This window comes from Pinus tabuliformis, chromosome 6 (assembly GCF_031772625.1).
Source record: "Pinus tabuliformis cultivar Carrire ecotype Pingquan chromosome 6, CPIR1, whole genome shotgun sequence".
Lineage (NCBI taxonomy): Eukaryota > Viridiplantae > Streptophyta > Pinopsida > Pinales > Pinaceae > Pinus > Pinus tabuliformis.
Genome location: NC_142292.1, coordinates 521,188,115 through 521,197,400, shown reverse-complemented (window position 1 = coordinate 521,197,400; position 9,286 = coordinate 521,188,115). Strand labels below are relative to the sequence as shown.

General features: G+C 36.1%; 1 long non-coding RNA gene across 1 annotated transcript; it reads left to right on the top strand.

The window, feature by feature from the left end:
* Nucleotides 1-338: 338 nt before the first annotated feature.
* On the top strand, nt 339-5,978 carry LOC149259597 (uncharacterized). Its single transcript, XR_016247497.1, has 3 exons — nt 339-515; nt 1,888-1,991; nt 5,877-5,978. It is a non-coding gene; the product is annotated as an uncharacterized LOC149259597 (long non-coding RNA).
* The last annotated feature ends 3,308 nt before the right edge of the window (nt 5,979-9,286 follow it).

Here is a 9,286-nt window from a genome sequence, read left to right as displayed (position 1 = left end):
AGTCCATATTTTATAAGTGCCTTTATTCTGTTTCTAGATGGAAAGAAACAATTTTAAAGTCAAGGCCAATGTTGTGAAAAGCGTGAGCGGGATTAAATCCAGATTATGTTAAATCTATTGTTTACTGCAACTTTGTCATTGATATCAAGTAGGGGACAAATCTTGTGAGGTGCGTTTGCACTGAATGCTGGCTGATGTACTGCTTTCCATCATTTTTTATGTATCTTGGGTTGAGCCTCCAGTAACAATTCTTGTTATATTTCTCTCCAGTACAATTTCTAAATTTAATGATATCATATTGTACTAAATTTAATGATATCATGTTTGTGACTAAAGAACATCAGCAAGGTTGCTAGTGCTCAGAAACAGGCTTCGCTTTTATCTTTAATGAGTCAAAATTTTCTTGGGCAGAATTTGGCAAAAGAAATTGTAAGATCGAGGCAAGCTATTCAGCGCCTTTATGAGAACAGGGCACACCTGAATTCAATATTCTACGCACCTTGGAGAAAGTGTTGGTAATTTTTTCTTTACTACTTGTTCTCGGATCATCTTGCATGCAGTTTAATCTCTGTTCTGTTATTGAATTTGCAGTTGTTTCTCTCTGCCTTTATCTGACAATAGCCATTTTTTACTATATAGGAAGCAGTTGCAAGCTAAATATGATATTAACTAATTTGTAGTTGTTGTTTTTATTTCCCTTTTTACAATAGTTGGATGCTAAGTTAGCACTATCAGGATACATCTATGGGTTGTCCCAGAAACATTAGACAGAATGGAGTTGCATGTTTTCATGTTAGAATGTGTATCTAGCTCATAAGGCTAGCATTCTAGAAGTGTTAGAGATGAGCTTGGTTTGTGCTCCTACTCCAGTGTTAGAACAAAGCCTTTAACACCTGATGTACTTGGACATATTTTTTCTTCCATTTGACATAAGCCATGAGTTTATTTTCCATTTTATCCCCCAATAGTAACAAAATATATCTTCTATGTTCTTTCTTGCTTTACTCTATTGAAAGGATTACTTCCTCCGAAAATTACCAATACCGGATAACAGCTTCAGTCACATCTTTTAAAGGAAATATGCTGGAAGAAATTATGCTTCAAGCAGTGCTTAGAAGATGCTTATTGTATAACCAGGCACCAAATCCACCATTGTCCAACTACTAATGCTTTCAAGCCTGACTGTAGCTAACTTATCATTGAATCAAAATGTACAGTTTGGGCATAGTCTTGTACTATAAGCCTTGATCATTGTAAAAGAGGAATCTCTGTTTAGCTGGGAATCTGTAGCTAACCTTAGCATAGAAAAATTAATAAAACTTGAGATAAATATAATGCCTCAAATAGACCTATGTCATTCTAGTATCTGATGATTTGATGTATTTAACTTGGAAAGATACACCTTCAAAACAAATAGTTGCAAATGCCATCAAATGTATCAGTAACATTGCCTTCACGTGAGAACTTATTGGTCTACAATGCCTGCACATGTTTCTAAATGTATTTTTTTCCACATCAATACCACATGAGACTATATGGACTACATCCTGGTTACTCATGGGTTCACCATTCTCTTGATATCGTTTTGCACACATTTAGATTAGGCATCCATTGGTGATTCATCAACATTCATTTTAACTAATTCCAAGAGATTACTTCTCATTGAATCAAAATGTACAGTTTGGGCATAGTCTTGTACTATAAGCCTTGATCATTGTAAAAGAGGCATCTCTGTTTAGCTGGGAATTTTTTTTTGTTTATTTAGTTGTCTAATACCAAATATTCAATAAGAACTTTTCTTGCAAGGTGTGCTTCTAGTTAGTATAACTTGAATCCCTTGTTGTCAATTATTTGCTGATTCATTGTGGTCAAAATTTTCTTGGGTAGAATTTGGCAAAAGAAATTGTAAGATCGAGGCAAGCTATTCAGCGCCTTTATGAGAACAGGGCACACCTGAATTCAATATTCTACGCACCTTGGAGAAAGTGTTGGTAATTTTTTCTTTACTACTTGTTCTCGGATCATCTTGCATGCAGTTTAATCTCTGTTCTGTTATTGAATTTGCAGTTGTTTCTCTCTGACTTTATCTCACAATAGCCATTTTTTACTATATAGGAAGCAGCTGCAAGCTAAATATGACATTAACTAATTTGTAGTTGCTGTTTTTGTTTCCCTTTTTACAATAGTTGGATGCTAAGTTAGCACTACCAGGATACATCTATGGGTTGTCCCAGAAACATTAGACAGAATGGAGTTGCATGTTTTCATGTTATAATGTGTATCTAGCTCATAAGGCTAGCATTCTAGAAGTGTTAGAGATGAGCTTGGTTTGTGCTCCTACTCCAGTGTTAGAACAAAGCCTTCAACACCTGATGTACTTGGACATATTTTTTCTTCCATTTGACATAAGCCATGAGTTTATTTTCCATTTTATCCCCCAATAGTAACAAAATATATCTTCTATGTTCTTTCTTGCTTTACTCTATTGAAAGGATTACTTCCTCCGAAAATTACCAATACCGGATAACAGCTTCAGTCACATCTTTTAAAGGAAATATGCTGGAAGATATTATGCTTCAAGCAGTGCTTAGAAGATGCTTATTGTATAACCAGGCACCAAATCCACCATTGTCCAACTACTAATGCTTTCAAGCTTGACTGTAGCTAACTTATCATTGAATCAAAATGTATAGTTTGGGCATAGTCTTGTACTATAAGCCTTGATCATTGTAAAAGAGGCATCTCTGTTTAGCTGGGAATCTGTAGCTAACCTTAGCATAGAAAGATTAATAAAACTTGAGATAAATATAATGCCTCAAATAGACCCGTGTCATTCTGGTATCTGATGATTTGGTGTATTTAACTTGGAAAGATACACTGCTTGCACATGTTTCTAAATGTATTTTTTTCCACATCAATACCACATGAGACTATATGGACTACATCCTGGTTACTCATGGGTTCGCCATTCTCTTGATATCGTTTTGCACATCTTTAGATTAGTCATCCATTGGTGATTCGCCAAAATTCATTTTAACTAATTCCAGGAGCTTACTTCTCATTGAATCAAAATGTACAGTTTGGGCATAGTCTTGTACTATAAGCCTTGATCATTGCAAAAGAGGCATCTCTGTTTAGCTGGGAATTTTTTTTGTTTATTTAGTTGTCTAATACCAATGATTCTATTTGCAATTCTGAGACAATAGAGGAGAGTTATGTTCGCCTTCCCATTCCAACCCCCTCAAAGTGCTTACTATCACTAAGTTAATTGTGTGCACACATCAAATACCAATGACTTATAATTCTTGCCACGACTGCAATTAATAGACTATTGTTCTTCAACGTCACAAACTGGTTGGAATTCACATCAAGTACAGGCTTTGAATTGCACATTTCAACATATTCTTGACAACTCTTTTTTACTTTGACTTCTAATTCTATTTCTCAATCGACTTTTTCAACTTTACTTACAAGTGTTAGATTTGAGCTTGGTTTGTGCTCCTACTCCAGTGTTAGAACAAAGCCTTTAACACTTTATGTACTTGGACAACAGATTTGTGTTACCCATCTTTGATCTTTTCCTTAAAAATCAATTCCTGTATGAAATTCTTTCTTATCAATTTGCATGCATATAAATTGTTCAGCACTGTCAGCTCACACTGTGTACTTGATCCAATGGTGCAGCCAAAGATGAATCCATCAATAAGAACTTTTCTTGCAAGGTGTGCTTCTAGTTAAGATAACTTGAATCCCCTGTTGTCAATTAATTTGTTGATTCATTATGGAATCTATCCAACAAATAATTTAAAGGTAAAGGCCTCCAGTAAAATTGCCAAACTTATTAGATTGGTTCAATATCAACCAGTACTCTGTGTTCCCAAATAAAGCTTAAGGAGAATGACTTTACCAGAATCTGTTCTTAGACACATCAAGTACAGCCTTTGAATTGGACATTTCAACATATTCTTGAAAACTCTTTTTTACTTTGACTTCTAATTCTATTTCTCAATCGACTTTTTCAACTTTACTTACAAGTGTTAGAGATGAGCTTGGTTTGTGCTCCGACTCCAGTGTTAGAACAAAGCCTTTAACTCATGATGTACTTGGACAACAGATTTGTGTTACACACCTTTGATTTTTTCCTTAAAAATCAATTTCTGTATGCAATTCTTTCTTATCAATTTGCATGCATATAAATTGTTCAACACCGTCAGCTCACACTGTTTACTTGATCCAACCGTGCAGCCAAAGATGAATCCATCAATAAGAAATTTTCTTGCAAGGTGTGCTTCTAGTTAATATAACTTGAATCCCCTGTTGTCAATTAATTTGTTGATTCATTCTGGAATCTATCCAACAAATAGTTTAAAGGTAAAGGCCTCCACTAAAATTGCCAAACTTATTGGATTGGTTCAATATCGACCATTCCTCTGTGTTCCCAAATAAAGCTTAAGCAGAATGACTTTACCAGAATCCGTTCTTAGACATTCCAACATATCAATTGCATGAATTTTGCAATTCTTCATGATGCAACCCTTACCAATGACACTGTGGTAGGTTGGAGTTGTAGCAATAAAGGTAATGTTGGATGCTATGCGTGATTTGGAAAAGGATTACAAGGTAACATTCCCCCAATTTTTTTTGAAATCATGGTATATATTCTGAGATTTGGAGGAGCCATTTACCTTAGGCATTGTGACTGTTTGTGTTCTTAGTGTCACTGCTAATCTAGATAGTATCATAAGGAGAATCCTCACTAGTGCATTGAACAGAGTTGTCTTGTTGTCCATCACATAGAATTATGTTGGCTTCTTGGAGGCTGTCTTCAATAATTAAAGCTGAGATCACCCTTACAACTCTCCATATCCTTTGTGTCATTCAAACTTCCAAGCCTCAAGGCCTTTTTATTCACACTTCCATTTGACAATATTTTTTTTCTTGCTTGTATTAATGGGACCAGCCTTCCATTCTGATGGTCTCCAGATATATAATTTGTAGATGCATGTATGTCCTCGACCTATTTGATTTGTTCCTTGACGAGGTCTAGGCCATCCTAAGTGAAGAATACAAAAAAGAGGCTCTAGTTATTCCAAAATGGTCATGAACATCCAGTTTCACTTGCACTGATAGTAGTATTTGCAGCTGCTAGGAGTTCTTCAGAAACAGGCTTCGCTTTTATCTTTAATGAGTCAAAATCTTCTTGGGTAGAATTTGGCAAAAGAAATTGTAAGATTGAGGCAAGATATTCAGCGCCTTTATGAGAACAGCCCACAGCTGAATTCGATATCTACGCACCTTGGAGAAAGTGTTGGTAATTTTTTCTTTACTACTTGTTCTCGGATCATCTTGCATGCAGTTTAATCTTTGTTCTATTATTGAATTTGCAGTTGTTTCTCCCTACCTTTATTTGAAAATAGCCATTTTTTACTATATAGCAAGCAGTTGCAAGCTAAATGTGATATTAACTAATTTGTAGTTGCTGTTTTTATTTCCCTTTTTACAATAGTTGGATGCTAAGTTAACACTATCATGATACATCTATGGGTTGTCCCAGAAACATTAGACAGAATGGAGTTGCATGTTTTCATGTTAGAATGTGTATCTAGCTCATAAGGCTAGCATTCTAGATCTTTTTTGCGTCTATGCTATATTTAAGAAATTTTCAACCGAGCAAAATATATAAAAGTGGATAGAAGCTCTTCATTTGCTGATCAGAATTCTTGCATCACTTTAAAAATTGGGAAAGTTCACCAACTATTTAGGAAAGCGTGTAGTCCCTTAATGCTTTTCAACTATTCTGATATAATAATCACTTCTTAATTTGCATAGCACTGTGCAGCTTATGTTGGTTACTCACACAGTAATGTTAAATACAGATACTTTGCCTTGGCCTACTCTATTTTCTCACTGGGCAATTCAACTTTCAGCATTGAAGGACATTTCTGGACGTTTTCTGTATTTCTTCATCTCCGGTAACAGCCTTAATCTCCTTTCCGAGTTTTTGCTTCATTTCTATTTCATCCATGGACCATGATAGAAAATCCTCTTCCATCAATTGTACATTAGCCACTGAGCAGCTACAGAGTCTTATAAATTTGATTCAAAATTATTTCCCAGTTGAAATGATTCAGTTATATATATGCTTTCTTGATAATTTAAACTTTATTCCTTTCTGTTAAACTAATGCAAAGTGGTGCCATCGTGCCTGTCTTGTTTCTAGTGAACAAACTCTAGAAAATCTTAGATACAAACTTCAATAGCTTTGCTTATGTCTGTCAGAATTCTTGAATAGTCATATCCCTGTATTGATATTATATTCCACTTCGCATTTTTTTTTTCATGCACACATTAAGAAAGTGGAAAACAAATACATGCATGTACATTTACATTTAGAATGCATGCAGAAATTAATTTATGAAACAATTTCACTTCTCTTTCCTTAGTAGCTAGGATTTTCACTGCAAAAAGAAAGTAAATGATTGTTTATCATCTTAGATTGCATATTTAGGAATTGTATATGTACATCATGCGATCAACCTTAAAGGAAAACTTCTTAAGAAAGATCAACTATAAAATACATTTCAATAAACATAAAAACGCTTTGGAACCTAACGCACACCATTTAGAAGTCTAGGCTAGAGACGTGTTCCGGCATCGTAAAGCTTGGTAACTATCACTTTCATCGTAGGTTAGGTGATTCCTCCTCTTTGAAACGAAAAGTGCCAGTACAGACTTGTGCTCCCACGTACCGTCGAGTATCTATTGGGAGACCACAGTAGGCTATATCCTTTATCCTTAGGAAGCTGTGTCTGCCGCCCTATCGATCGCAATGCACTGAACACAGCATTCGGGAAGATTGACTGCCGTACCATAAAAAGTATTCTGCAGTTTTGTGATTGGTTTGGTAATCCCCTTGTCTAGATATCCAGAGTAGTCACTTTCGTTCCTTTTCGGACTCCTTAAAAGAAAAGGACCATCTGAGCACTTGTCACTTCAGGCTCATTAAAAATCGAAGGCGACTAGAGTCATCTTTAGCTTTTTTCTCGACTCTTAAAAAATGAAAAAGCAAATTGTGTCAAAGCGTCATAAAATTTATTTAAATCGAAATAACCTCACTGTTCCCTCGTTGGTCTTAGGGTGAGAAAATGGAGTCCACCAATCAAGGATTTCCCCTTGGGAGAATCCTACTCCCTTTTCCTCTAGGGGGAGATGTTGGTGCACCTCATATGGCTACATTGTTCCTTCCAGGGCTTGCAATTGGCCTGCCAGTATGCCTTTTCTCGCCCTCTGCCATTCAAAACACCGTGATTCTTGAACAGTCAACTCAGCAACCAGATAATACTAGAGTTACCCAAATCGAAGACGACTAGAGTCATCTTTAGCTTTTTCTCGACTCTTACAAATTGAAAAAGCAAGTTGTGTCAAAGCATCATAAAATTTATTCTAATCGGAATAACATCATTCCTCCCTCATTGGTCTCAGTTTGAGAAAATGGAGTCCACCAATCAAGGATTTCCCCTTGGGGGAATCCTACTCCCTTTTCCTCTAGGGGAGATGTTGGTGTACCTCATATGGCTACATTGTCCCTTCTAGGGCTTGCACTTCGCCCGCCGGTATGGCTTTTCTCGACCTCTGTCGTTTAAAACACCATGATTCTTGGGCAATCAAATCAACAACCAGATGATACTAGAGTTACCCCCAAACCTTCTATTTCATTTGCTTCTCCCTCTCCTTCTTCCTCTTCGCTTGGTGGAACTATGCTTCAAAAAAAATGATCGTATAAAAGTTGTTGTAATAAATATCTTTTTTCATTATGTTTTCAAGCTTAGATGGCCACTCATTTAGAAAAAAACTGAACATGCTTCTTTCCCTTTGCCCTTTAATTCATATTTTTTCAAGTAATGTTATAGGAATGTAATGAATTTTAAACATCTTACGCGAAGAAAACAACAATTTTTTGTTTTGTTTTGTACCAGAAAATGACAACAAACCTTACTGAAAATGCAATTTCCTCAATGTTATCTGGACCAACTCATATTCAACCATACCTACAAATTGTTGAACTTGACTCAATACACTCTGTTATCACTCAGGTTGTCCCTAAATCTCCTCAAAAGATACGGCCGAGGTAACCACAAACCAATCCTTGGACTGCAGGTCCTAGCCTACCTGCAATCAGAGAGGGCTCTCTCTTTATAATCTAGCTTTGTTTTGGGTTGATTTTAGGCTAGTTATGATTTTCTTGGGTTTTGTTTTGATTTTGGTGGGATGGAGGATTCTTTCAAAAAGAGTTGGGATGCATAGTGTGAGAATTTCAAACCATTGGGCATGGAGTCGTGGATTAGGCTTGCTGTTGCGTTTTCTTCGTCACAAGAGGAATACAGAGCAGGATAACTACACATAAAACAATATCAAGCTGGAATAAGGATGGAATGAAGGTCAGTGAATGAAAGGCAACTAAGTAGCTCTCATTATGCTAACAGAGGGAAGGTGAATGAACATTTATATAGGAGCAGTCAAGGATTCCTAAACAACATTCATATATGAAGGAACTAGTGTAAATATGAGCAAATCAGTATTCATATTCAGGACTAATTCAGAGGAAAACATAGATAAATCACAGAAATTGAGAACAGAATACAACTAAGTGAGCTCTGAACTATTCTTTCTTTCTGCTATTTAGATAGTGAAACAATGATGGCATAAAACATATAAACTGTAAACAGAGATAAGAAACACTTATTGGGCTATGTAGAAGCGTTAGGATTCCATAGTCACTCTTCAGACATTAAAACACAACAGTCAGTTCATCTCCGAAACATTCCAGCGATCTTTGATTATAGAGACTCTCAGAAAATACAATGCAAGTCTAGAGGAAGTTATCGACCAACCACCCTTAAAACAGTGCAGAGGGTGGTTTAAATAGAAAATATTTACAAACATCCCTTGAATAGGTGTCAAGGGAGAAAATATCTCAAAATATCTATCAAAACATATTCAAAAGAGATCTGTGCAATAATTGCTTCTAATGCTAAGTTGAGCTGGAAATAAATGCAATAAAATATCTAAAATAGGCGTTCATGAGGGAGCAGCCTCATAAAAATGGCTCTTTAAGGCTGCGCATGGTCCTGCAGCTTCAAAAATGGACTAAAAGAGTTCCTTGAGCCACGCGCTGTCCTCTGTGTGATAACTGCGCATTTAAGGAAGCAGCGCTGCTCCAAAAATATGACCAGGAACAATGTCTCTGCAATAACTCTGCCTTGAAAGCCTTCATATATGCCTTTAG